Source organism: Camelus bactrianus, chromosome 1, assembly GCF_048773025.1.
Source record: "Camelus bactrianus isolate YW-2024 breed Bactrian camel chromosome 1, ASM4877302v1, whole genome shotgun sequence".
NCBI classification, from domain to species: domain Eukaryota; kingdom Metazoa; phylum Chordata; class Mammalia; order Artiodactyla; family Camelidae; genus Camelus; species Camelus bactrianus.
The window spans coordinates 8,927,552-8,947,569 of NC_133539.1; the positions used below are offsets into that span (position 1 = coordinate 8,927,552).

General features: G+C 44.7%; 1 protein-coding gene and 1 non-coding gene across 4 annotated transcripts in view; one reads left to right on the forward strand and one right to left on the reverse strand.

The window, feature by feature from the left end:
* The window catches only part of RUNX1 (RUNX family transcription factor 1), a 236,652-nt gene that overhangs the window by 32,298 nt on the left and 184,336 nt on the right, over nucleotides 1–20,018 (forward strand). The window lies entirely within an intron of this gene.
* TRNAD-AUC (transfer RNA aspartic acid (anticodon AUC)) lies at nucleotides 7,007–7,079 on the reverse strand. Its single transcript has one exon. It is a non-coding gene; the product is annotated as a tRNA-Asp (tRNA).

The following is a 20,018-nucleotide window of genomic DNA, read 5'->3' on the forward strand; positions in this document are numbered from 1 at the left end:
CCCTCCTCGGGCAGCTAGACCTGCGTCCTGCCCCGCAGGCTTGCATCCTCCAGGCCCGCCTGGCTCACCGCACCTCCTCCCGGGAGCCCCTCCCGCCCACTGCAGAAACTGCCCAGCAGTCAGGGCCCCCCTCTCCTCTCAGCTCATAAGTGCGCCCAAGAGCCTCTCGTGCTAAACAAAAAACAAAAACCACACCCTAATAGCCTCCCTCGACTTTCTTCTGACAATAGCAGCAGTAGGAATAGCGCGCCCTGACACGTGCCTTCTCGGCGCTGTGTGTGTCACAACTCCTTCAATGCCTACGGCGGCCCTTTGAGCCAGGTAGACCGAGGGTCCCCTTTCACAGGGGAGCAGACGGAGGGATTCAGGATGCGGGGCGTCCCCGCTGGGAGGAGGCAGGGCTGGCGGGCAGAGCCCCCGCCCTCACCCACTCTCCGCCATTAGCTGTTCTCTCTCCTTCTTCCCCAAAGCCGGGGCAGGGTGGAGGCTCTCAGTGTCCTCACTTCCTCAGTTCCCACAGGGTGGCCGCAGGGGTTGTGCGATGTGGGCTCTGCCACCCAGACCCTGAGGGAGGTCCTCAGGGAATTGTGGGTGGGCAGGCCCAGCTCTGACCAGAGGCGTCCTGAGCTCCTGCAGCCGAGGACACACACACAAACACACACACACACACACACTCACACGCACACGCACACACGCACACAGTATCCACAACAGTGCCGAGTCTCAGGGGTGTGATGGATCCCCAGAAGCTGCTGAGGACTCTGCAGCTCACAGGAGAGCGTCCGGCCCCTCACCTCTGCAGGAAGGGCCGGGGCCTATCCGTGGTCTGAAGGCAGAGCCCAGGGATGCCCTGGCCGTGCCCATGGCAAGGCTCTGATTTGCTAAAATGAGTTGCTCTTAGCAAAAGCAGGGACCCTCCAAAGTACTCAGCAAGAGGTTCCCTCCACTGGCTCTCCAGCCTTCCATGCTGCAGTTCTTGGTTTTCAATGCCAGGATGGTGAGGAAACCAGCCTGACTAGTCCTCAGTACTCGGGTGCAGGGCTAGAAGTGGGTCAGGAACAGCGAGGTGCAAAAAGGGAAGGTTGGACCTGAGACCCAGCTCGCCCAGACCTGTTCCAAAGACTGGTGAGCTGGACTGACCACCATCTGCCCGCCCCTCCCACAGCTTGGCAACAGGGGTAGCTCTGTCAGCTTTCACAGTCTCTCCTCCTGTCCTCCTGCTGGTCCTGGAAAATTCTCTGTCCTGCCGTGTTAGGCAGGTTGTAATTACCTAGCCAGGAGATTGAGATCAACATTTTTACCTTTGCAGAGGGCTGTGAGGACAGGAGAACTTGGGTTCTGAGACGGGATTTCTGGTTTCCCAATTTCCTCGGCAGAGTAAAACCTCCATTAAACAGAAAGTTCAGGAATAGAAGAGTCTGGCAAATTGGATGCTATGGTTGACTCAAACTTGGCCAGAAAACTTCTTTTCTTTCTACTGTGTTCTTCACCATGACTCTAAAATCTTTAAGTTCAGTTTCCTGCCTAAATAGTTAAATAACACTTTTTATATATATACACATACATATAATATATATGATATACATTATACTAGATGTATATTATGTATATACATATTACATATGTATATATAATTTATACAAATTTATATAGATATGTAATATATAATATTATATAACAATTGATGTAGGGGACAATGATTGTTTATTTTTCTTTTGAGAACAATGATTTTTGTTTTTTAATTCTATGTCTTTTCTTCATGTTTACGTACGTGTCATGCTTGACCTTAACTCTTTGGAGGTCGAGTTAGCGGAGATGATTAGCTCCTTTTTATAGATGTAGAAACGGAGGCTATGAGTTATGACATGGGCTCAAGGCTAAGATTTGATCCTGGACTGGAAGGAAAGTTGTCTGACTCCTAATCAAGTTGGTATGGCTCACATGCGTCACCTGAGCAGGCCTTCCCGCCAGGTAAATCAGGGGCTGCAGGAGATGGAAGGGTCAGATGCAGTGTGAGAACTGCTTTTAGGTACTTTTGGAGGTTGTCCATTTTCCTTAAAAAAGAATCCAGTCAGTAAAAATCCAGCAGACTCTGGTAAATCATGATACTGATTTTTAAATAATGTTTACTTTTTTTCCCCTTATTTCAAAAGTTAATTGGAGGAATTTTGAAAAATCAGAGAAGTATAAAAGAGTTTGCATTGTCTATAGTCCTAGTAATTATCCCTGCCCCTTGCTAATATGTTGGTGTCTTTTAAAACCTATTTTTAGTTGACATCACATTTGAAGTATTATTTTATGAATGACTTCATCGCTTAAAAAGTATGGTGAGCATTTCCATGCCATTAAAAATTACTCTAAAATATTATTTTAATTGTTGCATGGATTTTCATGACACAGTAATTTATTTAACCAGTCTTAAATCTTTGGTAATTTAGACTGTCCCCGAAGTTTCACTATGGTGATTCATGCCGCATTGAGTATCTCTGAACATGATCTTTGGGTGCATTTCTGATTATTCCTTAGGATAAATTTCTAAAAGTGGAAATGTTGGTTCAGAGACTACAAGCACTTTGAAGAGTCTGAATCCTGACACACAGCCCCATGGAAAGGCTCCACCAATTCACATTCCAGCCCACAGTGTGTGAAGGCGGCTGTTTTCCCACAACCCTTACCATCCCTGGGCTCTAACCTCACTTTGTTTTATTCTTTTCTGGATTATAACCCATCTTCAATCTGGGGGCAAGGGCCTTTAATAAACTCACCTCTCATAGACTTTACCTCTCATCTCAGCTTCTCAGAGTCACTCTTTTATTTGGGTAGCCATTTTTTCCTGTTCGTGGATCTATGAATACGTATATAATGAACAAAACAGTTGATGTTCACCTAGATTGATAAGTATATTTAAAGGTACCTATGAGCTAGTCATATAAGACTTAATAATGTCTAAGAGCCAGCTCTCTAGTGCATTGCCTCAGTCCGGCTCGCTGCTCTACAACACCAAGGTGAAAATTCCACTGCCCCTGTAGACCTCTATTCAATTTCATCGACTTACAAAGACAGGTGGATGGGAAACGGGCAGGACAGCTTTAATGAAGATGAAGGATGTAGATGTGTATATTACAACTGGGATAATCTACTTGCAAACGTGCTGAACTGTGGACATTTGCATGGTGCAGTTATGGCAAGAACTATTATTTATATCAGGGATCAGCAAACGATAGCTCGTGGACCAAATCTGGCTACCACTTGATTTCGTAGATAGATTTTTATCAGCCCGATCGCACTTACTTACTGACACATTGTCTGGGGCCGCTTCCTTTCTACAACACCAGAATTTAATCGTTTTGATATAGACGTTACCCACAAAGCCTAAAATATTTACTGTCTGGCACTGTACCAAAAAAAAAGGCATCTTGACCTCTGATTTATATTCTACCAAAAAGCAGACATAGAGTTTTCACTAGAAAGATCCCCCCTTTATGCCTTATTGTCCCATGAGAAAGGGTTGACATTATGACTCATCTCAGTGTATGGATGTATAAATGGCTCTTCTCAAGGTTAAATTTTTGTCCAAGGTGATGCTAAGTTTCTGTGAGGAGGGGCTGAAGTTTGAATTTAGATCTTTAGATCTGATCTGATGTCTTATACAGATGGATGCAGAAGGCTACTATATCTTGCCCCTTTTGTCTCTCCTTACCAACTGTGTGTCTTTTCCTTCCCAAATTCTCCTCCTAAGCACCTTCCCTTGGGCACCTTGAGTGATGTGATGGTGGCGATGACATATACAAGTAGATCCTAGCCTGTATGTGGATGTAAACTACGTGGACTGCCAGTTCTTACTCATTTGAGTACTAGGTACATTGACAGAGTTGGCGCCACTGAAAGCAGATGCCATCTAAGTTCATCCTTCTTCAATGATTCAGAAACCTGACAGTCATTACATGAAAATCTACTAATTTATCACAGTGCAGAATTATAGGTGTAGGTGATGTAATTGTTCAGAATCCCTGCAGAGCTTGTAATATCCCCTAAAAATTACTTTAAAAATCCCCCTTCTATAAGTTTATTAATATTCCACTAGGTTTTCTCTCATAACAGCAGAAAAAGAAAAATAATGTGGATATTTGAGCTTTGGGGAATGTTTGTATCCTGATAAATAGGAATGTCCTGGAAATTTCATCATTAAGACAAAAATATAACTCTTGGAGAAAAGCACAGAGACTTATACCCAAAGAATAGGTGCACATGCCAACCAATATTTTTAAATCTCACTATTAAATTTGAACCTCACGTTAGATACGGGGGATTAAGCTAACGATCATATTTACTTTAGTAAATTCTTAAAAAAAAAAAAAAAGCTAATTCAGAGTTTGTTTCTGACCAGCTACCTCCTTAGTCACACAGCACCTGCCAGAAGACATCCAATAACCCACTCTTTAGGTCAGAGAAAAACATACAAAAGAGAAAGCCTTGGCTGGAATGACTCATGTTACAAGCCAGCTGCTTTCCAGAATCCGTTAAGCTGTAGGGTCCAGATTGCCCTTTGTGGCTTTCTGCAGACTTTATTTGAACAGAGAGATTACAACAACCCTACCCACATGAAAGCCAAGGAAAGGAGCTAGTTGGAGTAGAGAGAGTGCCCAAAATTTGCCTGTACTTTGAAACAAAATCACAAGGGTGTTAGCAAGCCTTCTCTTTGTCTTGTGGTAATAAGTACCCCTCTGCTTCCATTCACCATGGAAGCGATGAAGCTTTTCCATGATCGATTCCATTCGACACTTGGTAGAAATGTCTTTCCTCGGGCAGTGACAGTCATGGGCACTAAAACCTATCTGGCATTTCTGGTTAATGATGGTTTATCAACTATCTTCCTGTGCTTCCTTTGACCCATATCCAGTTGTTCTGAGATTTTCTTTTCCATTTCAACCCATTGAGGGATTGACCTCAATTCAACACGTGAACATATTCTTTGCCAGTGAGAAGCCTGGTCTAGTCTAGTCCAAACGTTGATTTTATTCCAAGTGACAACTTATGTATCAGTAGTGGCTGCGTCAGTGCCTCAGAGCTGGGAGAGGAGAAGGATTTTCAGCAGGAGTTGCCCGGGTTCTTGGGCCGCATGTGCGGTGGTCAGGCATGGGAAGAAGTCGGGAGAAAGTGGAGTATTTCCACCATTTCTGAACCACACAATAGCCTGAGATTGTTTCTTGCATAGGACCCTGTGTGTGTGTGTGTGTGTGCACACGCATGTGGGTGTGTGTGGCATGCTCTACTTAGGGCGATGTGGTTGGCCATCTTATACATCCGTCTGTTGATTCATTTAACAAAGTTTACTGACCATCACTCTCTACCAGGAAGTATTCCAGAGAATAGGAATGGAAAAAAAAAATCCAAGATACAACCAGATAAAGACATTCTCATAAACAAAGGCTGTGACAAGTACAGTAGGAATGTCCTATTGTTGATACTTTGGGCCTCTGCTTAGTCAAGCATTAAGATGGAAAAGATGATGAAAAGGAGATTAGTGACCAGAAGTAAATTCCCAGCAGTGGTTATCAGAATCCCCAAATCTGTGATGTTGGGTGTATTTTAAAAGTTATTTTCCTGAAGTTTATGGAGCAGTCATGCCTTGCTATTGGTCTAAATGTATGGGGAAAAAAACTCAAAACTTGAAACCAGAACATACAATATGATTTTCATAAAGCCTGAGGTGAAACAGATTCCAACTTAATATCACCAAGCAACAGTCGGTGATCGTTATCACGGTGATCAGCCTCGTTCTCAACATCATCCCATTATGAAACTGTGTGTGAGCACTCAGAGGAGAGTTTCATCTAGAATAATCACACCAGGGCGTGGTGTGTCTAACCCGGCTTGGGCATCCACTGGTAAGACTTGTGCGTTTGGGAGCAGCACAGGCTTGCGTGCTCATTTTTTGCACACGAGGAAACTGAAGCACAGAAGTGGTCAGCTCTTTGGCCAAGGTTCACATTTAGTTAGTGTCAAAATTATAACCCAGCCTGGAAAATAAGAACCTAGAAAGGGCCCTTCCTGAAGCATTTAGCTTCCATTTTCTTACTCAATAAGCTTCATTCCAGCCAAGTCAGAAGCGCAGTGTGTTCCTACTGTGGATGCGGGCTGAGGACAGAGTTGACCAGAGCCAACTCTAATCAGCCCCAGTCGCACTGCATGAAGAGGGAGAGTGTCCATTGCTCTCCAGCTGGCCGGCCCAGTGGAAGGTTTGAACTGTCCGGTCTCCTTGATCTTTCAGCGGCGCACGTTCAGGTGCCTTGTATGCTTATATACAGTGTGCCATGTCCCAGGAATACAATGAAATGTGATTGGTACTAAAATTGCATTGACCAGAGTGTCATTTTCTTTGAAGAATCAGACTAAACTTCATGGTCTTCACCCCCAAGATCATGGTGGTGAACAACATGCAGTTAATTTATGCAAAAATTTTGCTTCCCCCCTTGTGGATTGACTGATGGATAGCAGAGAGATGTTTTGAGCGAGATTTATTTCCGTCTTCAGAATCACCCAGCAATTTCACGGGCCCACTTTGGATTTTTCAGAACACGTGACCTGGGGGAGAAGTTTACTCTCACATCAACTGTCACCAACAACCATTTGTAAGACTTCAAGAATAAAATGCATCATGGGAATAAAATACATCATCAAAAATAAAATGCATCATCAACTCAGTGAAGTTGGCCCAGGGTTAAAAGATGCAGTAGGAGTTCCCTTCTGATAGATCATATTTCCCTTTGACGTGGTTCTAAATTCTTTGGGACCAATAGAGAGACCATGGATAATTGCCTGTAATTCAACACACACACGACCAGCTCTCCTGAAAACCAAGCATCAGCCTCTCCATCACAGTTGTGGGGGGCAGGGAGGTGGTGGTGGTGGAAGTTTGAGTTGGTTTTTTTTTCCTTTATTTTATTTTCTCTTTGGATCCATGGCTCTTTTCATGAAAGGTCCTCTCTCTCTTTTTTTTTTTTAATGGAGGTCCTGGGGATTGAATCCAGGACCTCATGCACGATAAGCATGTGCTCTACCACTGAGCTACACCCACCCTCCTGCAAGGTTCTGTTTAATATCCTAATAAGTATAATTTCCTCTTTCTCCAGAGGCCTTCCTTTTTATAGCCTCTAATGATCATTCCATAATCAGTGTAGTTAGAAGAAATGAGTCCACCTCTAGGCTTCTGTCTTATCTCTAATGAAGGAAAAGGTATATATATGGTGGAATAAATAGTATTTGAAACACCTCCAGGGCTCACTACTACTAAAGTTTGATCATGATATCAAACATTCTTGAAGTATATATTGAACACACATTTTTGACATAGTGTAATTAGAAAATCTGCTTAGAAAGATGTGCACAACCTAATTTTTCCTTTTTTCTTCTTAAATGCCACCTTGGTCTGGCCCCTCCTCATCTGTCCTCAAGGAATTCTCCCAGGGCAGAGCTGAGACCAGCCTGGCCGGTCATCCCTCCAAAGAACACGCTAAGCTCACATTTATCACTGATTCAACTGACCCTCATGCCTTGAGCACCTTTTAAATGACCATTGGAAATCGAGGATAATTGTCATGGGGGAAGGAGGCCACAAGATGAGAACCTAAATATTAAAGAAGTCTCCCTCTAGTTGGGAAGTGCAATGCTCATAAACATGATGCTGACACAGAGCCAACTTGAATGTGCTATCATGGCGCCATGATGAAAGTGCCATTGGTACTGAACATGGGAGGAAAGATCAATTCTGGCTGGAAGAGGAGCTGGGAAGCTTTTGGAGAATGTGGATTTTAAGTGCACCCTTGGGTTACAGTGAACTCTCCAAAGCAGATGAGATAGTGAAGGTGACATTGGTGGCAAGAAGCAAAGCCAATCAAAGGCTTAGAGGTCTTTAAAAATGGCACCAGTCATGTTCATGTAAATTAGCATCGCCTAGTGGTGAGAGGGAGAGGGTAGGCAGGAGAGGTGGGGAAAATAACAGAATTAAGCTGGATCCATAAAGTGGGGTTGGGTTCTCCAGGGATTTGAATGTTAGGATGAAGAGCTCAGACACAATGGAGGGTCTAGAACAATTTTTAAGTTTTGGTATGAAATAGTTCTGGATTGTAGAACAAACTTGCCGATATCGCTTAGAGAATGTTTACGGGGGTGGTGTTGACCAAGGCTGGACAATCAGTTTTGGAAACTGTTGAAACAATATTATTATATGTATTACATTTTTATAAATAATACTACTTATGGTTGAAGAATACAAGTGCCTGACAATGACGGTGGTAGCAAGAATAGGGAAGAGGTGTGACAGAGAAGTGACCCCGGAGATTGGCAATTGATTTACTCTCTGGAGGGAAGGAGTCAGAGCTGGTGAGAATTGATGGGAAGGTCTGGAGTCTGAAGATGGAAAGAGTAGTCAATCCAAGCAAAAAACCCTGAAGCAAGATCCAGGATGGAATGTGGGACACGATGGAGTATGTTTTGGACTTGCTGAGTTTGGGTCCCTTTTGAACATCTCTGCGATGACATGTAGCCAAGGTGCAAAGGGAAGGAGTCAGGCCTAGAAACAAGGATGTAGGCATGGAGGTAGCCAAGGGCATAATGGCACAGTTCTGTGGGGAAGGCATTTGCCCCAAAGCCTGAGAGAAAATTCAGTGACAGGCCACAGTGGCCATCCAGGGCGTAGGTCTGCGGGTACTGCTCACAGGGCTCACACCCTGGAACAGCACTGTCCAGTGGAACATAACACAAGCCCACATAGTAAATCTTCCAGTGCCACAATCAAATAAGCAAAAAGAAACCTGTGAAATTAATTTGACTTAATTTCTTTAGCCAATAAAGCCAAATATGATCATTTCACCATGTACTCTATTATAAAAATTATTGATGTGATCATTCACATTTAAAAAGAATTTTATTGGAGTATAGTTGATTTGCAATGTTTTAGTTGTGCAGCAAAATGATTCAATTATACATACATATAAATACACTTATTCTTTTCCAGATTCTTTTCCATTATAGTTTATTACAAGATATTGAGTACAGTTCCCTGTGCAATATGGTAGGTCCTTGTTGTTTATCTATTTTATATACAGTAGTGTGTATCTGTTAATCCCAAATGCCTAATTTATCCCTCTTCCTCTTTTATATCTTTACAAGCCAGTGTGTATTTTACACTTGCAGTTCGTCTCAGTTCAGACCAGCTGCACTTCAAGGGCTGATTAGCCACACTTGATGGTGGCTACAACACTGGACAGCCCAGCTCTGGAAACTACTGAAGGTAGCTCCGAGATAGAGTGACCATGTCATTTGTCCTCCTAACTGGGCACTGCCAGGGGTGGAAGGGAATGCAGCAGTAAACCGGGACTGTCCTGGAGAATCAGAAAGGGCTGTCTCCCACACAAGCCTCCTCGTAAGACCGCTCTCATCCTCTCCCCTGTCATCTCAGTGCCTTCAGCCTGGGGGAGAAAGGACATGGGCTGTGTCCAAGCGTGGATTCAGGCCCTGCCCGCGGTCTTTCTAAAGTCCCAGGCTGAGCCCTGGGATCAAAGCATTGGCTGACATGGCACCTTTTCCGTGCATCTCTTTCCCACTCTGAGAAAGGAAATGTTCTTAATCACAGTGTCACTAACACATACTGAGCACGTGTGTGCCCAGTGCTGGGCTGAGCACTCCGCAGGCAACACTCACGTCATTGCTATCACTGTTATCCTCATGAGGTTCAGAGGGCTCACCTAACTTGCCCAGTCACCCAGCAGGACAGAGACTCAAATCCAAGTCTGGCTGACTCTAGTTCTCAGGCTCTCACATCTGAGCCACATGGAGAATTTTGTTCTGTGCTCGAGGGAAGGGGTTCCATGGAGGGCTTTGGAAGGATGAGAGAGAGAGTGATGGGGCTTTATTTTGCTAATCAGATGGAATATCCTTCCAGTCATGCTTTCTGGGAAAGATAGTGAGTTTGGTTTGCCTACTGGAGGCAAATTTTCTGTAGGAACATTGAGGACCTTGAATTTGTAATTCTCTGATCTTCAGTGTGTGGGGTCTTCATCTCCCTCCTTGGATCCCCTCTTGGATCCAGTACAGCCAATGATGACATCCAGCACAAGGCTGCAGAGTGATATTTTATCTCCTCGACCCTTGAAGAACGTGTGGTAGTAATTGATCAGGCTTGTTGTCGGTCTTGTCTTCAAGGATGACTTCAGATTGGGATCCGCCTGCCAAAGATGACGTGAGAAACTTACTCACTGTCAGAGATTCCAGAGAGGCTCTTCCCAGCTGTGAAGATGCCGACCCAGTAAAATACAACCCTGGGCATTCCAGCTGGGGTGGGGGTGCCAGCTGCCAGGCGTTCCAGGGGAGCAGGGAATAACTTTCAACGTGTCAAGGCCATGCAGCAGTCCTGCCGGTGCAGCAGGAAAATCACAAAGTAGCGCCACCCTCCACTCCGGGTATTGGCAGGAAATTCAAAGGGAGCTTAAAAGATGTGAGGTAGGCAAGAGGGCCCAGCTGCAGCCAAATGCCAGGTTCTTCCTCTTGGGTGACAACTTCAGTGCTGGGAAATAGTGCCCAGCTGGTGAGCGCTGCAGGTGTACTTAGAGCCCCACTCCCCGGGGGCGGAGCTTCAAGAAGGAAGTTAAGGGGGAGCAAGAAAAATCAGTGTCCTTTACGGGCATGGAGATAGGTGCCCGGGACGAGGGTGGGATTGTGGATACCTTGTGTTAAGTAGTGCAGGATGTTTGGCAAACAGACGGTTCCTGGGCTTCAAAATAGACAGAATCTATAATGTGGAGTTTCAGAGTAGATATTTAATTAAATAATTGGTGGGGCCTGGGGGTGCCAGGCATTCATCTAATCTGACTCCAATTTGACTCAAGTCTAGAGTTGAAACTGCAGTGATTTGGATGGCAACAGAGATGATTTCCTGGGATATGAATGAGTCACATAGAATCCTAATGGTGTTTATAGACTGTAGACAGCTAGGGGATGGAGGCGTGGGTCTTTAAAAAGTAAAATATAGTCTCTCTCTCTCTGTCTCTCCCCGCCTCTCCTGTCATCTCTGTCTCTCCTGTTTCCCCATCACTCTGTCAAATGGGGTGAGCATGTTGGTATAAGAAAGAAGTCCTACCTTAATAAAGAACATGATTTCTACCCCTGTACAGATCAATAAAATCTACCCAGGACTTCTCTTTCAACAACTGGGCAGTAGCAGCAGGTTTCAAGGTTTACAGGACAGATGGGAAAAAAGCAGGAATGAGATGGTCTTAAAATATTGAGGCCTGGACATTTACATCAAAAATAAGAATTTCTTCATCCTGTCTTAGAAAGGGCCAAATCAAACTCTCTTGGTGATGGCAAAGATGTGTCCTTGGAGGCCTGGTTTGTGGTCCAGCGCTGAATGAGAGCTGGGCCTGGGATCACAAGACAGTCTGGACTTTGAGCCGCCTCTTTTGTGAGCCAGAAAGCTGAGTGTTTCCATTTCCCCCCGCGCATGCTCCCATCACAGGATGAAATCCTCAGGTGCAGAAGCAACAGGCTGGATTGGAGGTGGGGTGAGGTCAGGTTAAGGCTGCATTTCCAGTAATCCTTGGTCCATTTGGGAAAATTCAATGGTTCATTCTACCATGGACAGGGTGACAAGAACAGGGTCAAAACTCCTGGTTGCTGCTCTCACTTGGCTGGTGACACACCCTTAGCTGCGCCCTGTATTCACCTTGCTGTTCTCTCTGCAGCACGAGGAGAGGGCAGATTTCATTCAGGGTCCTCTGGGATTTGCTGTGATGCTAAGTCTGCAACTCAAACACTGTAGCAAGAGTTCCCACTGCAAAGCCATGGAGGGCTTCATTATTCCACGTACAAGGACTATCCTAGTTACGGTTTTGGGGCCTCTTGTTCTCTAGAGTCATTTGCTACAACAAACTTCGGATGCAGCCAGAGATGCTCCACCTTCTGTAGAGTGTCACCATCATGGGTGGGTCTGGTGTCACATCAGTCCCTTGGCCTGAGTTTCTACAAGCAGACAATGGCTGGCAGGGCCAGGATGAACAACATCACAGCTTTGTATTTTTAAGTTGTTCTTTCTTGAGTTCTACCGGTTACTGAAGGCAGCTACCATAGCTTTCTCACATCTTCATTTTCTCAATAGCCGAGGGTAATGAAAAAGGTTTTCCACTTTAAAGAAATCTTACATGCGTGGGATTAATGAGCATAAATGGGTTATTTTGAAAATATGCTGAATAAATAGATGCAACAAAGTTGGAAGGTCCATACCTGTGCTCTACCAAAAGCGTATCTAAAAGAAAAATTCTAAAGAGTATTTGTTCTACTTTCACTGACTTTACTTCATGAGTGTTTCAGAGATACTGTTCCATTGGCTGGGAAGGCAGCCCTCACTGTAGACACACCGGCCCTTTTCAGTCTGAGGGTAGGAAGTGTTTATTTCTCATCTCGAGGAGGCAGCAGGCTCCTCCTTCTAAGGATAGCAGCCACCCCCTGAGAATGGACAAAGAGGGGCCATGATGATGCGTAAGACCCTCCGGCTGAAGCTGTGCCTTTGTGCTGGTCTTCTGGAAATTTCATGGATTCATGGGGTCAGTGAGGTAATTCAGAAGGCTCCCAGAATCGATTTAAAATAAGACATCGATGAGTCATCTCTTTTTACAGACAGCTTTTCTCCTTCTTGTTCACTCATCATCATCAAAGTGAAAATCATGAGTTAAGTATGTGAAGTAAGTAAATTTGTTTGGCGTGTAGTTGTGTCTACACATACTAAGTTTCCCACTCGTGGGAGTCTCCCATTACTGTTCCTCTCTTTTACTCACTCGCCTGCACACCCGTTATTTTCCGACCAGCTGTCTGCTTGCTCCCTTGATATCGAGATATGCTCTCACCCAGCCAAAGTCAAGTCCTTGGCATCCCACGTACAGTCATAACTGCATCTCAACTCGCTCAGGTCCTTTGCCATGGAAGATTAAGATGGATTAAGATAGCCTGATGACTTTTTCAGACTGGGAAGTGATTTCAAATATATTGGGATTCGGGGAGCAGTACATTGGAAAGGGAGTTGATGATTGGAAAACAGCCCAACGTGAACATGACTTTCAAAATAGGAGGAAATATTTGAACTCACCACTTCTTTGGCTGTTTAATGAAGCTGTGTTGTTCTTTCACCAACGTGTTTCACTATAATGCTGAGTTCTGTTAAGGAGAACATGAGGCAAAAATCCCATTTGTAGTCACTTGGTCTTGTTTCTCTACAAAAACAATAGACTCAAATGTATTTGTTGTTCTTGTATGTTTTACATTCATTCCTGCACTCAACAAATATCTATCTTTAGTGCCCACGATGTGCCTGACATGTTCTAGGTGCTGGGAATATAGCAATGAACAAATAGGCAAAAATCCCTGACCTCAGAAAATTTATATTCAGACAGGGAAGTCAAAAAATAAAGAAGTCAAGTCCTTGGCATCTCAAATATAGTCATAACTGGATCTCCACTCGCTCAGGTCTTTTGCCATGGAAGATTAAGATGGATTAAGATAGCCTGATGACTTTTCCAGACTGGGAAGTGATTTCAAATATATCGGGTAATAAATAAGTAAAATACATTAAGAGCAATGAAGAAAACCAAGGCAAATAAGAGGCAGTTGGGAGTACAAGGGTGGTGAGGGAAGGCTATGATAAGAAAATGACAAGTGACATGTGACCAAGGCGGTGACTTTCTCACCTGAAGGAGACAAGACAGGGAGCCTAGCAGACATCCAGTGCCACAGCATGTCAGGCAGAGGGAACAGCAAGCGAGAAAGCCAATTCGGATTTTAGGATGGGTTTTCTATTTCTATAAAAAAAAACACCAGTGGGATTTTGATAGGGACTGTGTTGAATTTCTAGATTACCTTGGGCGATATCATCACTTTAACATTATTAAGTCTTCTAGCCCATAAACATGGAATGTCTTTCCATTTATCTAGATCTCCCTTAACTTCTTTGATTAATGTTTTGTAGTTTTCAGTATACAAGTCTTTTGCCTCCTTGGTTAAATTTATTCCTAAGTATTTTGTTCTTTTTGATGTTGTTGTAAATGAAATTGATTTTTAATTTCCTTTTTGGATTGTTCATTGCAAGGATGTAAAAATACAACTATCTCATGCATTGATTTTCTATCCTGCAACTTTACTGAAACCCGTTATTAAGTTTAACGGGTTTCTTTGTGGATTCTTTAGGGCTTTCTACATATAAGATCATGTCTTCTATGAACAGAGGTAATTTTATGTCTTCCTTTCCAATTTGGGTGACTGTATTTCTTTTTCTTGCCTAATTGCTCTGGCTAGAATTTCCAGTACTGTGTTATATCGAAATGGCAAAAGTAGACTTCCTTTTCTTGCTCCTGATTATAGGGGAAAGCTTTCAGTTTTTCCACCACTGAGTATGATATTAGCTGTGGCTTTCTCACATATGATCTTTATCATGTTGAAGAAGTTCCCTTCTTTCTATTCCTAGTTTACAGAGTGTTTGCAGATGGTGAAGCAATTTTGGTGGTAAGTGATGGTGGGCACACAACAACCATTGTGAATATAATTTATGCCACCACTGAATCATATGTTTAAGAATGGTTAAAATGGGAAATTGAATATTCTATATATTTTACTACTTAAAAAAATTAGTAATGCAATGTACCAGAAAACATTGAATTTTACACTTTATGTAGGTAAATTGTACGTGAATTGTATCTCAATAAAGCTGTTTAAAAATTTTTAAGTCAACAAGAGAATATTGCAAACAGAGGCAAGTAACTTGTGGGAACAATAAAGTAAAGTGGCTGTTTTAAAGGTTAAAAGCAAGACTGATGACAGGTTAGATGGAGGAGATAAGCAAGAGGAAAAGAGGCATGAAAGAATCAAATGTTCTTTCCTGTAAGCAGTCTGGAAACGGTGCTAGCCATGGAGGCAGGGAGGACTCTGGGAGGAACAGATTTGGAAGGAAAAACCAAGACTTTAGACTTAGGCAAACTGGAGGCCGCCTTTTGCTTTCTGCTACCTCATCTCCAGCTCTTCTTGGCACTGGGAGAGGTGGCCCGGAAGCACCCTGATAACTAAAAGTGTCCTGGATGTGCAAGGCTGTCATTAAGAGTCACCCCAATATCCAGCTCCCCCAGAACAGAACTCAAGTCAGGGGGCCACTCCAGAAGACAGAGATGTGAGAGGCAGTTGAGAGAGATAACAAAGAATTCCCAAATATTGAGGGTAGTTATTGCTAATTATACAAGCGCAAAGAGCAAGGGAGCGTGCGCGAAATAACTCTCTTTGCGCCCTCACAGGAACTTACACACAGTAGGTATATGGCGAATGTTTACTGGTTGGTTGTTAAACATTAGTTTCCAATGAAAATCCTGGGATCGTCTTTCCTTATAGATTTAAAAAAAATCAGTTGAGTTTCCTCTTTTGCAATTCATTCCGGTTCTACCCTGAGGTCCAGCTCTGCTAGGTATCTTTCAGCCTAATGTTTCGAGATGTTTCGGTATCTTATATTTCAAGTTCTAATTCTGGAAATCATTTGCCTTCCTTTGGATTTCAATCCACGAATTGTTTGTATAAGAGTCAAATATCATTAAGGGTGGCTCTGACCTCTTCAGGGAAAAGCTTATTTCATTTCACCCGACAGAGAGGAAGCTCCACCTGGAAAAAGGAGGCTGAAATAGAACAAAGCCATTTGGAAATTTTCACTTAGTTTAGTCTAGTAGGTTCCTCTTTCTACTGAATGATGTCAGTGGTGAGTTCCCAAGAAAACTGAGTCTTGCAAGATGGTCGCATCTTTAAAAGGAGAACGACCAGGATCGGCATGGCCTTATGCTTCTTGGGAGAAAAGACCCAGGAGGGAAGAAGAGCCAGAACTACTCATTTCCACGTACTTCCCATGGGGTGAAGGCCTAACCACGTGTAGCCACCAAACCCAGAACTGAAGCAGCCGACCCCTTTCATCTAAGTCCCCACATGTTGAATTGTGTGTGTTTTTAATACGACACTCTCTTCCAGGGAGTTTGGAACACACGTGTTCCTTTTAACTTCCACCAGGCTCTGAGATCTGCCAGCCAGAAAAGCCATTCTGGAAGGAGTTTGGAAAGGTTGGGAGGAAGCTGTTTTTGCAACAGCCCGAGACTCAGGAAGCCCAGGTCTCCCCGGTCAGCCCCTCACCACTCACATTCACAGGGCAGAGCTCAAAGGCCTCGCTGTATCTTGGTTTTGTTGCCCATAAAACACAGATAGTAACACTTGCAAAACAGACACTAAATGGAATGCATTTGTGATCTTTGGCGAAAAGGCAGCTTGTTAACATATGCTGACAGTGTGTTATTCTGGGGCAGGCCTGGAGCCACAGCCCCACGTTGCCACCAGAGTCGTTTCTGGAAACTGTGCCAAGAGCAGCCTGAGCACTCCAGCCTCCGAGCTCCATCTCAGGGTCCAGCTGGCAGGAGATTAAGGGCCGCTCGGCCCAGCTGTTTGTGCCCTGCTCACCCACAGGCCTGAATTCAAGGCCCCCAATGCTGTGACAGCCACCGCAAGTCACTGATTCAAACTAATAGACCTACTTACCACCATATCCTTGCCTCAGGTCAAGTCTATTAAATTCCCCATTTGTGGGGCAGAGCAGTAAAGGCTGGCTCCTTCAAAGAGAAGGATTGTGCTTTGGAACAGATTCCTTGATTGTGCTTCACGGTGGATATTTGGTGGGATAAGAAGGTTTGTGGTTCATTTGGGAAGAAAGATGTTGACAAGATAAGATGAGGCTTGGACCCACGAGGGTCTGGCTCCCTCCTCGCTCTGCAAAGTTGAGGTTCATGGTGCCCAAAGCCAGAGCAAGATCCTCTGGGGAGGGAGACAGAGGGGGGAGGGGGGAGGAGGGACGGAGCAAATGTTGTCAGGAACTGCCACCGTTATCTCTGCCAGTCACACAGCGGCCTCTGGACATTGTGTGGTCCTCCCAAGGAAGCCACAAAGGACGTTCTCAGGGAAACCAGGCTGATCTCCGTGGCCCCCACTCAAGTCTCCTTTCCCTGAGCCCCTTTTTTCTCCTCCCCATCCCCTCTCCCAGCCCATCTTGCTTCCCTAAATATTTTTTAGAGAGGAAATCAGGGCGGCAGAGATATTCATTTTAAGGGACTTAACCCTTTCCTGATGGGCTCAAAGTTTCAAAGAGAAACATAGAAGGAGGGGCAGCGCTCACCCCAAAGCATAAATCTCTAGTGCCAGATGTTCAGATACTGTCACCGGGGCCAGGCAGGGCGGGTGGAGAGGGAAAGAAGGGGGAGACAAAGATGCCACTGGGCAGGTGACCGCTCACTCGCTCACTCTGCCCAAGTATGAGGCTGGCCCTGCCCCCTCCACCCTCGTTTCAGAATCCCCTTTGCACGTGCACCCCAAACACACCTAGAAGACCACAATGATGATAGTACAACAGCATCCCGGATGAAAGGGAAGGGCCAAATGATGGTTTCAGACTCTAAAAAACCATCTTAGAAAGCCCAGAGGAAAATACTGGGCCTGGCTGGCTGCCCCACCCCATCTGCACTGAGCCCCCGAGGCAAGAGGAAATTGATTTGAATATCAGCATGAGGAGTTTAAGATAGACAGAGGGAAGAATCTCCAAACAGAAAGGCATTCCTGCTGGTTGCATAAGCCCTTCTCTTTGAAGGTCTGGAAGTTTTGATGGGTTCTATCATCGATGAAGCAGATGATGAGGAAGATCCCTTCCAGCGCCGAGACGACCTCACCATCTAATTTTAGCAATTCCTCTTGGCAGAGGATGGGACCCCCCTTCCCAGGGCTATCTGGTGTTCCACACACCATCTCCGACAGCTTCCTTTGATGTTGGCGGGGGTTCTGTGGACTCAAGGCCAGATACACTGCAGGAAGAGACACGCTCAAAGCCATTACGCTGCCCTATCTCACTGCAGCAATACACGACTGCTGGCTTTTTTGTTTTTTATTTTAAATTGTGAAGTTGTGGCACTGGGTTTGAAAATAAATATGGGCTGTCAGGTTTGGGATCGATACTCAGAAACAATCATGTCAATTGTCACCCAATATCCTCTCTTTCTTTGCAGGGGAGGATGTTTAAACCATGACGTTATTTTGACTAATTTAAAGATTTCATTCATATTTTCAACTCATTATAAATGAATGCAATTTAAGCCCATCACGTAATGACAGAAAGTGGCCAGAAGCCATGGGAATATGTTTCTCATTGTGGAAACTACAAGTTAGTCATTTTCTTCTCCCAAGTAAATGTCCTCGGTTGAGTTAAGGGAATTTTTTTTTTTTAAAGAAATCATAAGTTCCAAATTAGTTTTTTTGTCTCAACAGTTAACCCTATGGAAAATGTGGCAACGCTTCTGTAATTTTGCAAAATATTTTGATAGTATCTGTGCTCTATTGCTCAAGATCTAAAATCTTGTTTTTTTGTTCTTTTTTTTTTTCTCTGTTTTTGTTTTTAACCTACTGGCCTCATAATGTAAAGAAAGGCGCTAAGCTCAAGTGAAATCTGTAATGCAGAAACGCCTGTGTTTCTCGACAATTGACAGCAGCGCCTTCTGTAAAGAGAATCTTTGTGAAACGAACTTTTTTCCACCTAGAGTCTTAAGAGAGCGGAGATGGGTTATGAAGTCAAGTGGGGGAAGAGAGAAAGAGAGGAGGAGTTTGGTATTCTTTTTCAAGCTAAGTGTTATTTAAGTGCCAACATTGTTCCGAGAAGTCTGCTTTTAGGCCAAAGTTTCCGTCTTTGAGTTCCCTGAAGCACCCAGAAATTTCTAGATGTGTGTGATGGGCTAGCTTCATAGACTCATCTTTGGGGTCTGAGAAGGAGGAGCCAAGGGCCAGAGGCATGGGTGACAGGCACTGGGGAGGGCACCTCCACCGCTCAGGCCCCTCCAGTAGGACCCTCCCCTCCCCAGCCTCTGACTGCAGGCCCCGGGCAGAGCCTCCCCTGGGTCTTCCTCCTGTCCACCTCCTCTCCTGCACCAGACCAGGGGCTTTTCTCACTTTCCCCACAGTTTAACTCCCTCCTCATCCCCTCTTCAGCAGAGTTGTTATATTTGAGGTCCACGAGTGGGCTGAACGATGGAAGCGCAGATGGAGCCTGGTCCAGGACCAGACCCCAGGAACGCCATCATTCTCCACACGCAGTGGCGGGCTGTGGATCTATCAGGTTTAAGGTGTTAAAAAAAACAGACCAGGAGCTTCAAATAATTCTCAATGTTCAAAATTCTAAAGAGCAAGTCTATGCCGAAGATGGGGCAGGGGTGGTCTAGAAGGTAGGAGTGACGGATAGAAGAAACCAAGTTCACCGAGACACAGCTACACGCGCATACCTACGCCTACATGCTGAGAGCAGGGCAGAGGCAGAACCGAGACCTTTAGTTCCCAAATGGCCTTTGCTATAAAGCACGTCCCATGTCAATACAAGACAATGAGTAAGTTAGAGCGTTTACACAGTTCACTCTCAAATTATCTCCCAGAAAGTTACAGTCTTTATTCCAAAGACATCAAGCCTCCAAGAGAATTGTAATACTTTTTTTTTTTCCAATTAGGAAAAAAAGATGATTTTCATGCATTACTCATCCTATCATTTTTAGTTTACCAAAACCAACGAGAAATTAGTTCCCAGGTCATTAAATTCCACCCTTTGTGGTCAGAGCTGAAAGTGTTGGACCATCTCTGCTGGGAAGGGTGGAGCTTGGTGTGTGGGGTTCACGGGGACATGCTGGCGGGCCCTCCCCGGCCCTGCTCGAGAGCCAGCCGCCTGCCCCTCGCCTCCCCCAGGCCACACGGCCCGCTTTGCGCCCTTTGTTGACTCCGGCTACCGGTCAGGTCTCCTCTGGGGCCCCCGTGCCAGGGGTGCCAGTGCTCAGCTGACTCACACTTTCCCGGACTTCCTGACACCCTGTTCACGGGCTTGTCTGGAGCTACAAGTCTCTCCGTCGCAATGATGTCGCAATTCCAGCCAGGAAACCAAG